This window comes from Pistacia vera, unplaced genomic scaffold, assembly GCF_008641045.1.
Source record: "Pistacia vera cultivar Batoury unplaced genomic scaffold, PisVer_v2 Contig555, whole genome shotgun sequence".
Taxonomy (NCBI): domain Eukaryota; kingdom Viridiplantae; phylum Streptophyta; class Magnoliopsida; order Sapindales; family Anacardiaceae; genus Pistacia; species Pistacia vera.
Genome location: NW_022196396.1, coordinates 384394 through 406937, shown reverse-complemented (window position 1 = coordinate 406937; position 22544 = coordinate 384394). Strand labels below are relative to the sequence as shown.

The window sequence follows — 22544 nt, the reverse complement described above, 5'->3', positions numbered from 1 at the left end:
TACTTTGACACAATTTCTCTCTTCACCAAAAGACTTACAATATCGAAAACTGGAAACACTAATCTAAACTCTTGACTTGCAACCAAAAGAGTTAAAAGCATGATTAAGCAAATTTCATTTTTTTTCTTAACAATAAATAACTTTTTGCTAAAATTATAGTGTCAAGAACTCTAATTGAAGAGTTGTATGGTAAGAATTCTTAATCTCCCATGTAAATTCAATGTGCCTTCCTCCAATTTGATTTTTGACACGCAGAATGAATTTCACAAACAATTTAGTTGTGCCATCAGGGATAATGACTGGGGCAGAGATATAAAAATTGAAATGTTTTTGCCCTCAACTTCTGCAATTCCATTAGGGTAGAACAAAATTTTCCTGCATTATAATTAAAAATTAATCAAACTCAGGAAGTGGTTCATATGGCAAAGAGAAGAAAAGCCATTCTATATCAAAATGTATAGTACCAGTTGCAGTCTCCAAATGGTATGGACTCATACTTTCCTTGAGTAAATTTGAAAATTTATTGATTTTCCAAAGATGGTAACATGTGCAGGTTTTTTTATCATTGATAAGCACTCCCCTTTTGAAACACATTTGACAACAAAAACCTCGGCACCAAAACACAAGTATCATCATAAGGTATCCCTTCAGAGGGTCATGAAATGATTTCAGGTCTATGCATTGGTGATACCCCATTTGGTCTTCATGCTGGTATCGCCCTACCCTACCATCTACATCACAAACATAATGTAGCTATAATTATGAACATAACAAGTTGTAAATTTTATCAACAGTACTGCCACATTGTTGACCCTTTTAAATCAATATAACACTATAATATATAACTTTGATTGCATAGCAAATGAGGAAGATGATTTCAGCCAGTTTGCCCCGCATTTTCTCAACCTTGAAAGGGTTCCAAGAACTATACCAAAAAAAAAAAGAAAAAAAAGAAACGACCATCAAGCTTACACAAAAGAAAGACCCTAATCCTTCCCCGATGAAGCCATAGAAACTTCCCAATTTCAATGAATAAAAAGACTTCCTTAAACTTTTGAGGACATAACGCCTAGAGATATCCAAAACTTTATTTTATCCCACCAAGAGAAAACCCTCTTTTCCACAAATATCTTCTAATTCTCCTATTCCTATCCAACCACAATCCAAAAAAAACTTCCATGATTAAAGCACAGACTATTAAAACCACCACTCCTTCTGCCTTCCATAGTTGCATGTCTTCCTATTAAAGCCAAATGACAACTAAAAGGTAATGCCTAGGAAGTTTAAACTCCTTAAAATTGTTTGCAAACAGCTAAAATGACGAAACACAAAAAGAGTGTTAATATCTCTTAGTCCTTTTTGCAAAAATGAATCAATTCATATTTCAGTCCTCTTCTTTGAAACGTTTAATTAGTGTGTGTAGTGTTTGTTTTTTTTTTTTTTTTTTTTTTTTTTTTTTTTTTTTTTTTAAAAGCAACAGTTAAGATCCTCACTTGACTTTTAATTTCGGAATCACTCTAAAAGGTCTCTCCTTAGAAACATACCATTAGGAGAGTCAATAAGACTAGAAAGCAAGATTTTGTTAAAAATTCCAAACCTGTCAAACCACACTCTTATAATCTCCAAGCAGCTAGCATTGTAAGATGCCAGATGTCGCAATCTTACAATCTCTAAATACAGTTAGGGTCACCAAGAATTTTCAGTATATAAGCGTAGACATGGCACTATTATAATTTTTATTGTCAAGGACATTACCTTGAAAACTATCATCCTTGTCCTCAAGCTGATTGTAGATTAAAATTGAAAATCACTTTGACTTCCCATCCTGCAGGGAGAGAACTTGTCTCCATCAATTCCAGGTAAACCGAGATATGATTTCCCCAGTTTTGCTAAATTCACCATTTGGGTAGATATCGCAGTGTCCTGTAAAACCAGATCCCAATTGTACAGTGAAAGAAACGAAGATTGTATTATAATTCTACACTAAAATGGCCGGATATCCTGAAACTTGACAAATGGTCATAAACAACAGGTTGCTTACTATCTATTTTAGGGTCATATTATGCAAGGTAGATCGAAAATAATGTGTACAGTTCACATGTTTTACAAGATAATCATAAATGAGAAAATGTAAATAATGTCACATCTTTGATACAGAAGCTATGGTAAAAATAAATTACCATTTGAAACCCCCTGCTTCAAATTGGCTCGTTTTGTATATCTCAATTGAAGCTTTTAATAACGAGAAGGACTTGATTTGAACAAGTAATGACTAGGCAAAGCCCCCTTCCTGAAAGAAGATCAAATAAGGGGCACAATAAACAAAGTAATTATATTTTTACACCTCCTACATATGCTTTTATAATAAACTCCAGAAATTGCCTTAGAGGAGTATGTTTTCAACTTATGAAATTAGTGAAAACTTAAATGAAATATTTTCAGCTCATAACATCAATAAGGCCATTAACGAACACCATACAGCTACGAAGCACTAGCATGAAGAATGAAAGATGATTTTTTTATGGTACTGAAAGCTGAGGAAATTCCAAATAGATCATCTATTGTTTTCACTTTTGTTTTTACACTAAAATAACATATTAACCCTAATTTTGTTAGCATTATAAAAGTATGACCCTTTCTTTATCTTCTGATACGCAAAAATCTATCGTAATTTTTGTATCTTTTCTCTTTAAGTAATGCTATACTTATAAAGTTGGAATCCCAACTTGAGAAACACTTACATAAAGCATGTCTACCACCTTGCAATGTGATGAGACCATCCAATTAAATAAGGACATGTATTATTAGTTTCTCGAAACCACCCATCATGACGATGATCAATGAATAATAGAGTTATTGATGATGTTAGCAAACAGAATGAAAAAGAATTTAGCATCTATGCGGCAACACAGCCACTAGGATCATCCACAAAGTGAAGTGGTAAGACATTTCGTTATATAAGTTTTTTTCACCCGACTTTGGATCCCAACCGATGTAGATATGAGACACCACATCAATTCTAAAGTCATGGTAAAATCATGACGACTTATCCTAATTAAAGAGGTATTGATACGTAATCAGGATCTCAATATAAATCCCAACTATGGATATACAGCACAACACTACTGTTATTATATTTAACTGCATTCTGGTAGTTAGTAGTTGCATCTAAATCCATGGAGAAACTCAAAAAAATCTTCCTATGTCATCAGTCTTGCATACAAATACTTTGACTAAAATCCTTTAATCTATATAACACGTATAGAAATATTAAAAAAAAAAAAAAAAAATTAAAACTTTAAGCTTTAAATAAAATCCTGACGAAATTGTATAAACGGGGATTTCAACCTAAGAAGTCTGTACAACGTGATCTATTTAATCAGCCCAAGTGACTTAAATCTACACATACCTTTCACGATGACGACTTCAGCGGACTCCTCGTCTTCTATTGCGGTTGAGAAGAAAACTGCGAATTTGAGGAGGTACAAAATCTAAATAAGCGTTCCTCTTCTTGCAATGCAAGGAATAAAATACCATCTTTGTACACCACGAAATGGGCTTCTACTTTGGAGTGCAAATGGGCCAGTCCATGAACATAATCTCAAAAGTCTGATCTATAAACCCATGTAAAATTTATATTATTTTGATACACTTTATTTACAAATTATCAATAGACGTATATTTTTCGGTGCCATGATCATATTTGTTGGTTAATCGATAAAGGGCATATTTAAGATGATTCATTTTAAATTTAAAAGGCATGTGTTTTGTGTGACCATACTATGCTCGAAAATTATCTATTTATATTACTCTAATTAAGAATCATGACGGGTCTTCAAATTTGAATAAGTAAAGGTTCCGATGACATTTTTTGCATTATACAACATAAAATCACTAAGCAACACTCAATTAATATTCCCCTCAAGTTCAAATCACTTGCTTACACATCAAAGATGTAATGTTAACAACCTATTGATGTCCTCTGCGCATTCACCTTTTATGTTTACAAAAAATCATACTATAGTTCAGCTACAATGAAGGTAGCAGTCGCGGTTGATGCTCCAACCATCCTCAAACTACTAAAGGTCTATATACTCTAAGAATGTTCAAACTAGAGTCTTTTTAGATATTCTATATGTTCTTGAGTATAACCTATTCTTATTCTTAGTTCAGGACCACCCCATGTGAACCATTGAGCAAAGTGATGGTGCAAGCATTGACTTGAGTTGAATTCGCATCATTACTTAATGATGCAATAAACTATATTACATGTAATTTTTCATGTAATCATGTACCATAATGTAACAATTTGAACAAAACCAATTTGAATTGAAGTATAACAAGTAGCAGCATAAATGCATAATGGCCAAACCAAGATAAAAAGGGAATTAAAAAACAAACCAATCCTTGTAGCTAAGCATTTTGAGAATTTTGGAACAGATTCATCACTCTGTTCTAAGCAATCTAATCACATTAACTTCGGCTTCAATGATGCAAGTGTCATCCACAAAGAAACCCTGTTTTGGATCCTTGAGTTATCAATGACAATAAACTTTCTAGCACCCTAGCCCTCATTTGGAACAAATAGCTGTTCGTCTGCAGAAAGGAAAAATAGAAACCATAAAGAAAAGCTCTAAGCCCTAAACTATTTGACGTGCAGCCCAGAATGAGTTTATGGATGATTATTTTATTTTATTTTATTTTGTTTTGTTTTGTTTTGTTTTGTTTTTTACCCAACGATCAAAGAACTTTTGGTAAAAACATACTGTCATGAACTCTGATTGAAGAAGTTGAATGGTAGGGATTCTTGATCTCACGTTTAACTTCAATGTGCCTTCCATTTGAAAAACTATTGCGTTTCCCTTCTGCATTTCCATTAGGTTACAGCTTTATTCTCCTATATTGTGATAAAATCTAATCAACCCAGGCAGTGGTTCACATAACAAACAGAAATAAAATTTCATGACATATCAAAAGAAAATATTCACCAGTCATATAAATGGGTCAGGCTCATAACTTGAGTTCCGTAAATTCGATCATTTATAAACTGTCCACACATTGTCAAATGTAACAGGTTCTTTGATCATTAATAAACACTTCCCTTTTAAAATACTTTTGACAATAAAAGCCTCAGTGCCAAAGATACATGTATCATTGATAAAGTATCCATTCAGAGAATCATAAATTTTTTTACACAATTTGAACAGAGCCAGTTTGAGTTGAAATATAGTAAAATAGCAACACAAATGCTTAAAGGTTTCCAAGTTCAACATATAAAGAGGGGTGTTAACAACAATTGCGAGTGCAAAAGTTGCTCAACTTCCTTTTGACATATGTCTCATTACACAAAAATTATATCAAATTACAACGGAAGATGCATTAAGTGAAAGGTCAACACCCTCATGATGTTCTCTTTCTCAACTCTCAAATTGTGGTTTTAAGAGTTAAGAACAATATTTTCAAACCCGTCAATCGATGAATCACAAATTCATACCATAAAACCTCATATCCACACAATTAACCAAAAAAAAAAAAAAAGTTAAAAAAAATTACTTTTAAGTAAATCATTTCATAATTTACTATTAATCATGTGACAATTTGGTAGAAAATAAGATCCCAGGTGGCATAATGTAATTGGTGGTAAAAGATGTTACTATGGTCTTCCCACATTAGATTAGCCTTATATAACTCACTTCTACTCTTTCCACTGAGAGTTGAAACCCTAGATCTTTGGTTCACCACTTGGACTTGAAAGCTCTCCACCTTGTCGTCGGTCACTGATCTTGCCGGCGCTTTATTACTGTCTAGCCTTCATTCCCTTCGATTAGTAATTTATTTTAATATTTCACTAATTTTATGTCATTTCTGATCAACTTGAACCCTGTGAGAATGGCAATACGCAAAGCCACGAAGAATTTGATAAAGGAACGTCTGCAGTGATGGTATTTAATCAATATTAATTGTACCAGGCAAGGTAAATTAAGATCCATCATTGTGAGCTAACGGGACCGTTAACCGTAATAACACATATATAATGATTATTGGGATGAGATAATTTAGGTCAGTATACATCTAATCCTAGAGCATTGTAATTCTACTTGATAAACTTGAAAATTATGAATAGAGAAAATAAAATGAACAAGTATATGTAACTGGTGTATTCATGGCCTTTTCTGGATAGAGGGCACAACTTTTGTCGATAATATGTAAAACTTACATTTATAAGAAAATAACAAATCAAAAGCATTATTAACTAATAAAATTCCTTAAAGCATTAGGATATTCTGAATTAGATAGTTCAAATTCCCAACCTATTGATGAAATAACTCAAATCCTCAAGCAGAAAATATATGAAACTCCTGAGAACAAAATTTACTCTTTCTTTTCCTCTTCTATAAAACAAAGCATAATTTAGGGTCACCATGTATTATTCCACATCCCGTACTGTGTGAGAATACACACAATCTATTGGACACACAATCAACTAGATGAGTAGAATACATACCTAACAATGTTCCCATGCTGGATTTCTTTCAAGAGGGAAATTTCTCTAATAGCAGTACTAGGCACACCCTCATCCTCCTGCTCTAAACGGATTTACCTCAAAGCTATTGTTTCATTGGCAATGAGGACACGAGCTTTGTACACAACACCAAAAGTTCCTTCACCAATATTCTCAACTTTCTCATACTAGCAATTCAGCAACATTAAAATCAGTTCAAGATAACACATACATTACAAAACAGCTACAACTATAACCTAAACAATAACTGCTTTTTGCTCTCTGCCTGGTCCATCTTGTCCAGCTAAAACAGCCACACAACAGGAGTTGCTCTAAAGTCAAACAAAAAAAGTCCAAGTGTCAGTAAAACTTCACTACATAACTGACCAAAATCGTACATCAGTATTGGAATAAGTATAAGAAGCAGGGTTGTTTCTGCAAAGATTAGAAGTTGAGTAGGGTTGTTTTTGTAAAGAAACAAAAGTTGTAACAGACTATATAAAGTCGTCTGTAACTGATCTACTTTACCAATTTTTCAATAACAGAACACTTGAAACAGATTTTTCTTTTCTTTTCTCTCTTAATTCGTTCACTGCTTCAGTTCTCTTTTCAATTCAGCTATTAATCTTTAATGGTATCAGAGATGTAGACAAGTGTCAATGGCTTCGAATCCTGAGTTCTTTAATGTTTCGTCAAAATCTGAAGTTGAATCAGCTGAAAATGCAAACGCAAATAACTCAGCTGCTTACTCCACGCTTCCAACCATATCAGTAAAACTTGTGGAGAAGAATTATAGTCACTGGCAATCACAAGTTTTTCCAGCCTTAGCCTTTCATGGTCTTGAAAGCTTTATCACCGGTGAGAGCATCTACCCTTCTATGTTTCTTTTTGAAAAACTTGTTGATTCTGATGAATTAGTGAAGAAACAAAACCCTAAGTATCTTAATTGGAAAAGAACAGATCAATTTTTAGTTAGTTGGCTGTTTTCTTCAATTTTTGAATCTATGTTCAGACATGTAGCCAAATATGTTAGTGCGTTTGAAATACGGAACACGCTAGAATTGCATTTTCAATCAATTTCGAAAGCTAGACCACTTCACTTAAGGAATATGTTACAGACCACAAAGAAGGACTCTTTAAGTATTAATGAGTATGTCCTGAAAATGAAGGAATTAGGGGATGAGTTAGTAGCAAGTGGTGTTAATATTGGAGAAGAAGAGTTGCTTTTGTATATACTGGATGGTCTAAGACCAAAGTACGATGCGGTTGTGGTGAATTTAACATATCACAGTAGTAATGCGACCATTCAACAAGCTCAATTCATGCTTCACAAACATGAAATGAGACTGGAGAGACAACACTCAGCTCTGTCAAACTTTCATGAGCATTTAAATTCTGCTCTGTTTGCCTCCAAGCAAAAAAACACCACCAACTGCTCTAGTCCTCTGACTAATTCATCTGGTCAAAGAATGGTTGTACCATTTCATCCTCAGGCTGTTGGTCATGAGTATTCACACAGCCCCAATGTTAACATTCCAACCTCTGGTCTAACCCCTGGTTCAGCATATCCTACAACAAGTAATTTTGACTTTGGACAGAATAGTTATCAAGGAACAAATTATGGAAGAACTGGTTACTCACCCAACACATATCACTCCGTTGGACACTTTCAGTTTCAAAACAACATGATGAGAGGCAGGGGCAGAGGCCGAAGTTACTTTAAGCCAAGATTAGTATGCCAAATATGTGGCAAAATAGGCCATTTTGCCATCCAGTGTTACCACCAATTTGATCAAGAGTATCAAGGCTTTACTACCAATTCTTACAGCTCCCAGATACAGCCTACTCTGTACAATTCAATGGGTCCCTATCCAACTGTTGTTACTGAGCATTCTATTGAACCTGCACAAGCCTTAATTGCAGCAAACTACACACAACATTCAAACTACACACAACCCCCAAACTACACACAACACTCTACCAATACCTTCCATAATAATTTTGCCGATTTTCATGATTACTCAACTCCTCCTATGTCTAAATCAAATGCACCACCTCCTGCTCATTTCTTTTCAGTACCACATCAACAATACTATCTTGGCACTTCAACCAATACTGGTCATTCTGTCAGTATTACACCAAAAACAGTCACCAATGAAGTATCTCAATCTTTAGCAACCTCTTATCAAGCAGTTGCCTCTCCACAAATTCTGCAAGACCAGTCCTAGTATATGGACTCTAGAGCCTCAAATCACATGACTGCAGATGGTTCCAACTTGGCATTCAAAACTGCTCACTCAGGAGGCTCAAAAGTACAAGTTGAGAATGGGGAATCCATCCCTATTACTCATTCAGGTATGATGTTAGTACCCTCTTATGATACAACTAGACTGATTCATCTTAAAAATATACTAGGTGTTCTCAATATTGCCAAGAACTTACTAAGTATTTCTCAATTCACTAAAGATAACAATGTCATTGTGGAGTTTCATTCTGACCATTGTTTGGTAAAGCACTCTTTAAGTATGATTGCAACATCTCATAATAATAATCAACTTCAAGGTCAATTCTTTCAGCTAAATAAACAAGTTTCCATTAACAGCCAGAGAATTCACCCAATCCCATCATTCATATCCTTATCAATCTTAAAAATGCTCAAACTAACTCAACAATATCTATTATTATGAATTCAGTCAACTATTTTTCTACTTACATAATACCAAATATCCAAAAACCTTTCAATTTTGGTACTGAAGCCATGATCATAATCGCAAACCATTGCGTTTCATACAACCATCAGCTTAATAGTAGTGCAAATCATGAACACAGTATGGAATTTGATTTTTTTAAATTCCCACAAGGACTGATTATGCGCGCTGCAAACAACAAAGTATAGGACTTTTGATGGAATTTGATTTTCTCTAACTTCTACAATCTACTTGATTTTGTTGATTCACCTGTGTTGGGTGGGAAGTTTGATGGCAAAGAAACTGTGAATCTGCATCATAAGAGGAGCGGAGACAGTGAAGTAAAATTTCAGTACAAGCACTTGCCCCTTAGAAAGACACTCAAATTCATATACAAGATGTAAGAACAAATAAATTGCAGGCGTAAAACAAATGTAAGAGGAAACGAAGAAACATGCCTTGCGAAAAGAAAGGGTGGCCCATAGAAGCCAAACTTGGAAAAGCTAAGAGCACCTCAATAGTATCATGGCTCCTGGGAAATCAGGACCAGCATCCATAAGAATTCTATAAGCTAAACAAACACAATCCCACCTACGAAAGGAGTCCCTGTTGTTTCAACATGGCAATATTTTCGTCTTCTTTGCATGAATTTTCTTGCTTTTGTAGTTTAATATTGTGTTGGTAGGGAAAGTGATACTGCCAAAGGGACTTCTTGTGAATTCTCCATCCTCTGAAATGCCATCCTTTCTCGTCGTGTCTACGGCAACGAAGTTCCTCCCAGGGGTACTGGCACTAGCACCGGCACTGTCTTATTCTCATTCTCATTCTCTTCCATTTTCACTCTTCAAACAAACCAGAATGAACAAAGAGGTTAGTATGCTTCCAAAATGCCATAAAAAATCCTCAATTTAGGAAACAAATCTGAATCCAATAAAGATTTTGTTGCTTTCACAATAAGGAAAACAAACCATAAAGATTTTTTTATAGCCAGATGCTAATTGTTTCCAATCCTCCACACCACCCCTAGTTTAAATTAGCCATCACAGCAGATCATGACCAATTTATTAATTGCAACATCTCGTAATAATAATCAACTTCAAGGTCAATTCTTTCAGCTAAACAGACAAATTTCCATTAACATCCAGAGAGATCTTGAATTTGAAAGAAAAGAATTATTTTCCCACACCAATAAAAAAAAATTTATCCTCCAACCCATACTTCACCTGATCCCATCATTCATATCCTTATCAAGCTTAAAAATGCTCAAACTAAGTCAACAATATCTATTATTATGAATTCACTCAACTAGATTTCTACCCATTTAATATGGATACGACTACCGTGAATATACATACCACATTAAAAAACCATTCAATTTTGATACTGAAGCTATAATCATTATCTCAACTTCATTGTTTTTTATCTCTTCGCACAACACAACCATCAACCTAATAGTAGTGCAAATCACGACCACGGAATGGAATTTGATTTTTTTCTTTTTTTTTAAAATCCCCTGCTATGGCAATTCAGGCTGTAAACTAGTACTGTTGCAAATCATGAACACAATGCACCTATGAAAGGTGTCCGTTTGCGTGTGGAAGCCGAAGCAGCAGTATCGGCTCTTATCCATGGTTGGCAATTGACAGAGAAGTGAAACCCTAAAACTAACAACATACGGGAGAAGAAAGGAGAAAGCATCTAATTTAAAATAGAGTGGAGTTATATTGAAATATCTTTTGACACCTTTCGGTTTATGAAAATTACAATTAAATCCTAGTTTCAAATATTGGTTTGCTACCAACCTCGAAAGTTAAAATTCGAGAACCACGGCGTAAATAAAAAAGTATTTTTAAAATTATAAAATTAATATTTTTAAATATTGAAATAAAACTAATTTTTTTGGATTATATGATAATTTTTTAAAATTAATCATAATACAAACTTAAAACATTTTGATTAATTGGAAAATGTTGATTTACTACAAATTTAATTGATTTTATTATTGATGTCTGTTCATTAAAGAAATTTATTTTGTTAATGAATGAAAATTAATAATTATTGTTTTTAGCTTAACCTTTAAACAATATTGTATCATTGAATAATTTGTGCTAATGAATTCCTTTGTATTGATATCCAAAAATGTAATGTTTAAAAATAACTTAGCCGGATTATAAGTCCAAGAATCGGCGATGGAGTTGAGGTTAATCATCGATACATTTATGAAACATTGATGTTAATGTTTGATAAAAATTGTAAAAATTCTTTGATAATGTCTCTAACCCATAAGGTAGTTTGAGGTAATTTGTAATAAAATTTGGTCATGAAAATCCACTTCTCTCTAACATTTGGTCCTCATTAAACACCATGATGGCAAATTGGTCTTTGTAATCATCAATAAACCAATTTGCCATCATCAATAATGAAATTGCTCTTGATATCCTAACATACCTTTGCAGGTATTTAACTAATTCAAGTGCAAACCTTTACTTAATTTCTTAACCAGATAATAATGTAACACTTTAAAATTTGGTATCCAATATCTTTGGGTTTCCCAAGGATATTTTGAGCATGATGAATTATTATGCAGCACATTGAGTCAAAACTGTACATAAGAGGTTTTTATATTTCGTTATACCTTGTTTTTGTGTCAGCAATTCCGATGCTTACAGGATCTTGTTGAAGAATCTTCAATTTACTTCCCTTGAGTCTTGCCCTTGACCATTGGGGAGAGTTCTTGCGGCGTCTACCATGTATACTCTGGAGCCACTAAACAAAATTTCCAATGTTTATTTGACTACCAAGACTTGGATGGTCAGGCTAGAAGAGACTAAGCTTGGAAAAGTCATTCTCGAAGATCCTCTCTTGAGCATTTACTGTTAATGAAGTGGCCAAGAAGTTGTCACGGTGTCTAAACTTTATGAATATCAGGCCCTAGAATTGGTTTCTATCGACAATGACCCACAATTGTGAGTATATACTGTACTTGAAAATGTAAGAAACAAGCAAGTGAAGAATTAAAGTCCGCATAGAAACAAAATAGATTTTTATATGAATCAGATCTAATACAAATGAAAATGATCTAGAGCTAAGACAGTGAACAGACCTGCGGCTGGTCCGTTAATAAAATAGGCACACTTGGAAAGGATAAGAGCGACTCAGTAGTATAATGTCCTTTACAAGGATCTGCATCCGTGAGAACCCTGTGTGCTAAATAAACACAATCCCATTCACGCACTTTGGTGGTTACTCACTATTTGAATGCGTGGCCACTTCTAGGAAAAATATGTAGGTTGCATGGCATAGACATTAGACTGTGGACAACACTTTAATCAAAGGTTTCCAAGGAGACACAATGATTACTTAAAATATACCTGAATCTGTACCGAATCAAAAACAAAGGAGGAAGAATAAAATCTTTATAAAAACATCAGACCACACCAATTACACATGAGATAAAACAAGTGTAAACAGAAAAATTTTCTTTTATGAGATTTATAATTGATTATTTAATTTTAAGAGTTTTAAGGTTTAGGTATCACAAATTTCTTTAATGAAAATTTGTGATATTGGGTGTTCTGTTTTTAATGAGAATGACACAACATTTTTCTTCTTCAAGATGTATTTAAAAGTGATTATTTGATTATAGAAGTTTTGAGATTTTGATTCTTAAACAAATTAACCGATAAATGTATGATAACGATATAAATTGATTTGGTCTTATACTTTATTATTAATTCTAATTAATTTTAATTTTTTTAAGTGCACAAATAAACGTTGACATAAAAATAGGACAGAAGAAGATGAATTAATTTTTTTTTTTTTAATCAATATTATATCCCACTGAAACTTAAATATGGGGGCTAAAAAGAAAAATAGTGGGCCTAAAACATTTCCCCAAAAAATTTGTCACGGTAGTTGGGTTGGGCCTATTACTCCTGAGCCTACAATTAAACTTTTTTCTCCTTCTATTTCTTGTTAAAAATATGAAGAGCTATGGGTTGGGTCTATTACTCAAGCCTACAGTTAAACTTTTTTCTCCTCCTATTTCTTGTTAAAAATATGAAGATGAGAAAAACACTTAAGATTTTTTATCATCTCCGAAATCTTGAAGGTCTAGAAGTGTTCAACTGTCGATATTTGATGATCTCTCTAATGTGATCCTTAGCATCTATCCAAAATCTAAAATGTCTAGAGGTATTATATTGTCATAGATTGCTAAACTTAATAACATCTTCAATAGATAGAAGCTTAATGTGATGAAGAAAAATGACTATAAAAAGTTGCGAAACAATGATAGAAATAATAGCAAATAAAGGAAATGCAACAATATGTGAAATTCTTTTGAAATTCTTTTTAGAAATGTGAAAATTGAGAGAATTTTTATTAAAATCAACTAAACTGATTTACAAGGGTTTATAAAATGCAGTTCAAATAAAGGTTTTCAATCTTTGTGAAATCAATATAATCCATCCAATTAATTACCAAAAAAAAAAAAAAAAAAACCACAATTGAACCTAATTTCAGCCGTTGGATTGACCGAAATCTTCTTTCTTTTTCCAGCTTCGTTGAAGAAGAGAAAACACCAGACCATCAAGCACTGGAACTTTTTAATTCTTCTAACTGCAGAAGCTGTTTCAATTCACATTTTCTTGAATGGAAAAACGTCGCCGTTTTGTGCTAAACTAATGGACTTAACAATGACAAGTTGCCGTTAGTATTCTTTTCTCATGTTTTAATTTGACTTTCGTCAGCTTCTGTTACTTCTACATCCTCCATCAACCTCAAGCAAAGCAGAGAGTATCCTGCTGCAGCTTCCAGTCTTAACTTCTGTTTCTGATGCAAACATCCCAGCATTCTGCAGTAGTAACATAACAACCCAGAATCCTAACTTTTCATTTCTGCTCTGTTGAAATCCTGAAGCGTATTCAACCAGCCAATTTATCCTCCCTGAATCAGACTGTCATTCTTCCCAAAAACACAAAGCTAAGCTTTCCTCCCTGAAACAGGAAGGATCCTCTCTACACCAGATTGCTATCCTCATTCTTCAGTGCTTGCTGAACCATTTCCAGGTTTTTTTTCTTCCTGCAACTCATCCTCAACTCCTCCTTTGAGCTTGCTTTGAGCTAACATTCACTGAATTTTTTTTTTCTTTTTAGTGTCAGTATATCAATAGACAACAACCCTGATCAATCATGTGGTCATGAAAAGATTGTTTAATTATAATGTATTTCATTTCGAGAATACAATTTGTATGCTTGTCAGTTTAAAAGACATGTCTCTTTGGTTTCATTTTTCTCTTCAAAATCTCTCTTCCATAATTTATGTACTGATGAGAATATAGTACTTAGCATGACAGATTGCTGTTTAATTATTGTTTGATTAATGATAATTGTGAGGCAGAGTCGATAGAAAATTTTGAAGGAAAGCTAGTAATTTCTCCGAAGACAAACAAGTGAAACTGCTGCAGCTTGTAACAGAATCAAAGTTTGAATTTATGGCCATTCATCTTCATCATTTGGTGTTGTTGTAGATCAAAGAATAAATCATCTGCAATTTAAAGTCGATACGAAAGTGGTAAAGTCACCGTATGGTACCCTTGGGAATAATAGGAGAAACCGTTACTTGGATAATTGTTTTAATACATACCAACCCTCTGGCTTCGTACAAGTACTGAAAGTGGAAAAGAAAATTTGAATATAATCTAGTGAATTTCATTTAGTTAGTAAGCTTTTAGGAAATTAATCTGTAACATATATTTTTCTGGCTAGCTTTTGTATCTTTAAAGATCTTTTGCAAATTATTTAATTTTTTTTGCATATAACTCTATCATGTAATTCATGTTGGTTGCAAAATCAGTACGAGAGTTCGAGCATTCCAAAAAAAAAACAATAGTATATTTCAATACCATTCATATCATATATATGCAAGAAATTGAACACCTATCTATAGCATATTAGTCCATGTTCTCTTTGTTGTATACTTAGCTCAGGAACAGGCGCCCTCAAGCCAAGCAGCAGGATGATTTACTTAAATTTTGTCCCTGAGCTCTAGAAACCGAGTAATTGGCAGTGGCTTAGTATATCTGCACGCTGGTACTCAGATGAAACATATATAATGCACAAACAACCACTTTTTAGCAAGAAGATCTCTCAAAATGCACATTTATTACAATGTGCATGGAAATATATAAAATTTGAAGCCAAGGTCACATCACATCACTGGTGTAGAGTTGAGTTCAAGTTCTAATTCTTCGAATAAACTACGAATCCATTCTATCTCTGTTGTTGATGCTTGTACCAAAGCCTTGTATCTTGCTTCAGTGGAGGACACAAGGGTAATACCGTTTGTTTCTAAAGCACCATCGAAATATGTTGCCACCAAGAAAGATGCCATAACCACAAGTGGAGATCTCCTATCAGATAAGTCGCTTGCCGAAACTGCCTCTGTTTCTAAAAGAAGACTCCCGTTAGACTTAAAAGACAGTCCATTATGAAGAGTTCCTTTGACACACATAGTATACTTGAGCTAACTCCCTCTTATCGATTTTTGTTGACTTAAGACTAACTGTCTTAACTAATTTCTCAATTACTAACTTCAACTGGTTCAACAAGTAAGCTTCTTGTATTGTTTGATCTTCAGCTTGATGCTGGACAGTACTTTCAAACTTTAGTGGGGAAATTACCGACTTGAGTGCCAGAGTGTCAGCAGAGATATTTTTGCCAACTAAATTATTGTATTCTAGGCAATGGTTTACAGTGGAAACACATGTTCTCATTTTCAACCGAAAAATTATATTGATATTAAAGACTGCTGAATACAGTATTTTTTTTTTTTTTTTCAAAAAATATTCATATTAGAGACTAAAGTTAAATATGTGGGTGACAAGCTTTCCTTTAAATGACTCGCATGTTGCACCTGGTCCAGTGCTTGTGGAGATGAGGCTCTACCGGAAAAGCCCTATTCCGTCGATAAACCCACCTTTGTCTTTGGTAATTTTCTGATCCAGTGAGTGGTTGCTTGACGAGAATCAGATTTGGTTCATCAACTGAAGAAGAAAAGAGGACATCACCAGGCTCTGGCCGGCGATGATTTGGCCGGATAATCAAGAATTGGTAGGGAAACGGGTTTGGGCCAGAACCTGTATACCCGAATGGATTTAGGCCGGTTTTTGGGCCGATGTGATGGAATGATGGGTTTGGGTTTGTGGGCCTGTTGGGTCAATTTAGTTGTTTGGGTCCATTTCGATATTTGGGCTTGTTTTAGTGTTTGGGCTCATTTGGGCGTTTGGGTTGGGCTGAGTGTTGAGTGGGTTGGTTGAATCTAGGCTTGTAGTTAGTGTGATAGGTTCCATTTTTGGTTTGGCAAAGAAGAGGAACTAAACTGGATTTTTGTTTTGCAGGTGAGGTAACAACAGTGGACGAGATTGGACCAAGGAGAGTAGAGCAGCGAGGAAAGATTTGCTAGACAACCTGCTCTTATACCATGTTACAATTTGAAGAAGAAGTGGCAAAAGCAGTAGTTGGACTACTTAAGACTGCCGGGAAGAAATAATAGAGGCAAGTTAAGACTGCCGGGAAGAAATAATAGAGGCAAGAGTAACAATATTTGTTTCTAATCATATTGTGATCTTGATCACACCAAATCCTAACATTCCATCATCCAATTGTCAACACTAATGAATAATGAAAATAAAGAGAGGGACGTCTCTAGAAAAGATTGCTAATAGTTGCTTATCATCATTTGCTATCTGGTTAATGTGGTGTAATTCTAGATATCATTTTATTATATTTAAGACAATCGACAATATTATTGTCTCCTTGTAATTTATTGGAATAGCTAAGGGTGCCAAAACCTTTAATTTTAGTAGGATGATAATTAAATTATACATAAGTGATGATAACGATAAATTAGTTAGGGTCAAACTTTTTTATAAATTTTTTTGTTGTTGTTTCAGAAGTGATTGAATTGAGTAATGGATAACGTAGAAAATAAAATTATGCTGAAAAATAGATATCCTTATAAACTTTTTGACATTCAAAATTTAAAAGCATTACTTAATATAGAATATCTCTAGTTTTCGGGTCAAGTTTCCTGAATTTTTATGAATAATATTAACAAGACAATTATTTATGAAAGGCGTTAACTTGTCAGGCACCCACTGTTCCTTTTCCAGCAACGAAACAAATGAGCTGGGGCCTTCAAAGTAAAGGGGTACAGACAAGTATTCTAACTATTTAGCTAACGAAGTTGAGCTGGAATCTTCATTTAGTATTTGATAGACTCTTTTTCAACTAATCTATAGTAACAAAAATGGTTCTCTCCCTTTCAACTTTATTTGTTAATTTTTCTTAAAGTGAAATTAGACCAAAGAAAAAAAGAAAAAAAAAATAGAAACATTTCGCTGCGTTTGTTTCACATTTAGAATACTACTTTAGTATTCCCAAAAAAGTTACAGTAAATACCCAAAAATTCAGATTTTGTGAATACTACTCCCAAAATTATTCAACTTTTTTTAAACCCCTTAAATTTGATATTTAATTAAATACCTCTAAATATTTTTTTTAAATTCAAAAAACACCCCATAATCCATATTTACCAATTCCGGCCACACCACCGGAAAATGGCCGAATCTGTAGAATGGCGCACTACCGGCTGAATCTGGCCGGCAGTGCGCCGATCTGCCTTTTCCGGCCACATCCACGGTGGATCTGGCCGGAAAAGGCCAGATCTAAGGCCAAATTCAACGGCCAGATCTTGGCCGTAACACTCGGTCCGACCGGCCAACAAACGGTCGTCGTTGACCATCAACACGACCGTTTGTGGCCGTCGTTGAGAGCAAATACGGCCAGATCTGACCGTAGATCTGGCCTTTCCGGCCAGATCCACTGTGTCTGGCTGGAAAAGGCCATAGCGACGCATGACCGCAAGATCCAACCGTCATGCGCCCATACCGACTCCGGCCACCTCCGGTGGGTGGTCGCCGGCTGGGGTGTTTGAGGGTGGTTTAGGGGTATTTTGTGTTAACTTTTAATGTTTTATTAGGGGGTATTTTATAAAAAAACAAACATAAAGAGATTGTATTAATTTATAAATTTTACCTCGTAATACCCGCCCAATTCAACTTTTTTCAAAAAACTTTTCCCAAAACCCCCAAATTTGAACCAACGCAGCCTTAACTCTTAGAACTTTTAACCATTGACTCACACTACAGAAGTCTTCTATCAGCCTACAGTACGATAAAATTAATATAGTAAAAGTTGGTGTAAATGGGCTAATTTTCCATGCGATACAATTAGTCTTGAGCATAAATAAAGAGTTTCCACGTTATCAATTTATTCTCTATAATTTCTAGTCCTACGGTAGACACAAAACACCTAGAAGTTGCATTGGATTGTGGAGAGTCTAAATTAGTTTCTTGTTATATGCAATTTTATAGGATACGATGGATGTTCATGTATGTGAAAGAATTAGCACAACATTTGACACCAACACAAATATATTTATTCATCATGATTTGTGTATACTGAAAGATTTGTGAATTCTATCATAATAATTTTATAAACTTTTTAAAAGATAAAATTAGTGGACAAAAGCAACAGCACTGATCATCAATCCTATAATGGTTAGAATCTTTTATTAGTATAGAAAATAAATAGTTCTAAACTATCCCTCACTTTTTGTTTACCTATCAAAGTTACTACATTTTTTTTGGGGAAATAGTAAAAAACCACCCTTAAACCCAAAGGTTATCCAATTCTGTTAAATTGTTATAAAATTCTATTTGCCTCACTCTAATTAATTATGATAAATTTTGGCCTCTCATAAAATTGAACAATTATTAGTATGTGCAATATTCCCTAAATTAAGTCAACGTGTGATTGATATTTTTATTTTCTTTAATTTTTTATGTCTGTATAATAATTTATATAATGTTTATTAATATATATTTTGGTTATAGTTTTGAATTGAATATTTAAGTGCCGGTTCAAAAATTGGAAATAACAAAAACAAATTAAATATAATATGAAGTTAGAACAAATATAATTTTAAATTACAAGTAACGGATTGGTGACCTTAGGGCTTAAGTCTTCTTCACTTTCCCATTTTGATGTGGCTGAACACGTCTTGTCATAATAGTCTCTTCTGGTCAAGGATGTGCACCCTCCCTCACATCTCACTCCAGCTGAAATCAGTAATGCCTTCTTCATCTACTCACATTTCTTGGTGCATAAAAAGTATATTTAATTAACTCTAGAGTCTCCCCCTCCATTTTTTGAGAAAAAAACATTACGTTTAATGCAACTAGCTAAATATCAGAAGAACAACCATTTCCTTTGTAAAGACGTCTCTAAGTCTAACCAAAATTTTGGATGAAGATCCAATAAAGATGGTGTCCATAGATTAATATAATATCAAACTTGGTTGAAATTTTTTGGTCAAATATAAGAATATTTACTTGGAAACATTATATGAATCGTTTGGTATACGAAAAATAAGGTTATACATGTTACAAATTTTACATTTTCAATATTTATTGTATTATTATTATAATTTTAAAAGTTGAAGATTTATTCAGGATTTCTATGGTGCGTTTGGTTTATTATTTGGATAGAATTTGGAAATAGTATTGATAATGAATATGAGATATTATTATGAGTAAATTTTAAAATTTATAAAAAACCCTATAGTTTGCTAATTTAATAATATCCCATATGTAAAATAACAAAATACCCCCACCACCCAGTGCCAGATTCCGGCCACTACCGTCGGAATCTGACCGGAAAATCACGTTTGACACAGACTGGTCAGATCTATGTTGTAACGCATTATTATGGCCTTTTCCGATCAGATCCCCACGGATCTGACCCAAAAAGTCTAGATCTACGTCTTGTCGTGGTCGTCGACGGCCGAAAAGGCCAAAACGACGGCCATTTCTTTATTTTTATTAAGTCTGCTCAACTCATCACTCTTGGAAACTTCAATTTAATTATGAATAAAAGTAAACCCAAAAAAAAAAAAAAAAAATCATACCATGCTTTCTATTAGCAAGTTTAAAGGGTACTGGAATGTAATAAATTAAATATTGTTGTATTTTATAATTCTTAACTCTCTAGGAGGAAATTTTTTTATTTTTTTTTTGGTCTCAAAGATATATGACCAGTCTTATGTTGAAGTTAATGAAGATAGGACTTATGTTGTAGCTTGCACTATTGATCTAATGCAGCCATGTGGGAGGTTCTCATTACGTAACTTTATAGCACACCTTCCTTTTCTGTTAATTATCAAGGAATAGATATCCAAGATTTCATTTATTTTTAGAGCTCTACTCAACTCATTCTTGGAATCTTTAATTTGAAAAAGCATTAGAATGTATTACAAACAAAATTTAATTTCATATCACGCTTTCTATTGGCAAGTTTAAAGTAAATTGGTTGTAATAATTAAGGTAAACCTGTATTTTATCTTAATTCTTAATTACTTGGTAATGAAGTGTACTATGACCTTTAAAGTCTTGCCCAAAGCCTTATCAATTAATGGACGATACTATTCTTATAATTCAGTTTCACAAACTTTCTCTCATAATCCCGAGCGGTAGTTCGCAATTAGTCAACTCACAAATAGGTCTCGTCTGTCCAATTACAAGCTAACTAATTGCGAGCTATGACATTGGAGTTGTAAGAAAAAAATTATAAAATTAGTTTGTGAGCCACTTTTTATTGTTAATTTTATGTTATGCAAACTAAAAGTCAACTAGTTTGACTTCCCAATTTTTTACTACCAAAACCAAAATGGTGGTTTTTATTATATAATTTTCGAAAGTTGTACATACAAAGCAATGAATAACAAATCTAGCTCATTTTATAGACTACATTCGACAATTATCGTATGAATGATTATTAAGTACATGTGGTTGGGTTATGGTTTCCTCTAAGGATTGCTTCAACGTTTGAACAAGGAGATGTCGCTCGACCTTCATTACCGCCGTTGTAAACCATGTTGATATCGCCAATCTCTACATTTTGGCATGGGTTCTCTTTGCTACACATTAGATTAACTGCAACCTCGGAGGAGGAAGTGCCGCGAATGTTGTTGTATCTTACATTGTTGATCTTCACTCTTGAAGGAGCCTATCTCCAGGTGCTGAGATCTTGACAGATTTTAGCTTCAAGCTCTAGCAGGAAAAAATGTTGAGCTGGAATCTTCATTTAGTATTTGATAGACTCTTTTTCAACTAATCTATAGTAACAAAAATGGTTCTCTCCCTTTCAACTTTATTTGTTAAATTTTCTTAAAGTGAAATTAGACCGAAGAAAAAAAGAAAAAGAAAATAGAAACATTTAAGCTCTAGAACTTTTGACCATTAACTCACACTACAGAAGTCTTTTTATCAGCTACAGTACGATGAAACTAATATATAGTAGAAGTTGGTGTAAATGGGTCTAATTTTCCATGCGAATACAATTAGTGTTGAGCATAAATGAAGAGTTTCAACTGTTATCAATTTATTCTCTACAATTTCCAGTCTTATGGTAGACACAAACACCTAGAAGTTGGCATTGGGATTTGGGAGGGTCTAAATTGGTTTTCCTGTTATATGCAATTTTTAATAGGATATGATGAAATATTTATGTATGTGAAAGAATTAGCACAACATTTGACACCAACACAAAATATTTTTCAATTCATATTGTGATTTATGAGTAATGAAAGTGGATTTGTGAATTCTATCACAATAATTTTATAGACTTTTCAAAGATAAAAATGAGTAGACAAAAGACAACAGATTGATCATCAATCCTATAAGAGTTAGAATCTTTGATTAGTATAAGAAAATAAATAGTTCTATATTGACTAAACTATCCCTCACTTTTTGTTAACAATCAAACTTACTACATTTTTTGGTGAGAAACAGTAAGAAACCACCGTTAAGTCCAAAGGTTATCCAATTTTAAATTTTTATAAAAATTCTATTTTGCCTCACTCTAATTAAATATGATAAATTTTTTTGCCCCCAAATAAAATTGAAACTGATTTATTAGTAGTGCAATACCTTATCTAAATTAAGTTATACGTATGATTGATATTTTTATTTTTCTTTTAATTTTAATTTTTTATGTTTGTATAATAATTTATATAAAATGTTATTAATATATATTTGGTTATAGTTTTGAATTGAATATTTACAAGTGCCGGGTTCAAAAATTGGAAATAACAAAAACAAATTAAAATATAATATGAAAGTTAGAATAAAATCATAATTTTAAATTAGGGAGAACGACTTATACATACCCAACGTTTGTCGAAACGATAAGTTGGTACCTAAAAGGTTTTGAAACGACAAATGGGTACCTTCC

At 33.5% G+C, this 22544-nt stretch overlaps 1 long non-coding RNA gene across 1 annotated transcript; it reads right to left on the bottom strand.

Moving 5' to 3' along the window:
- Window positions 1-208: 208 nt before the first annotated feature.
- Window positions 209-543, bottom strand: LOC116108132. Its single transcript, XR_004124597.1, has 2 exons — window positions 465-543; window positions 209-375 (listed from the first exon to the last, which is right to left on the bottom strand). It is a non-coding gene; the product is annotated as an uncharacterized LOC116108132 (long non-coding RNA).
- Between the last annotated feature and the right edge of the window lie 22001 nt (window positions 544-22544).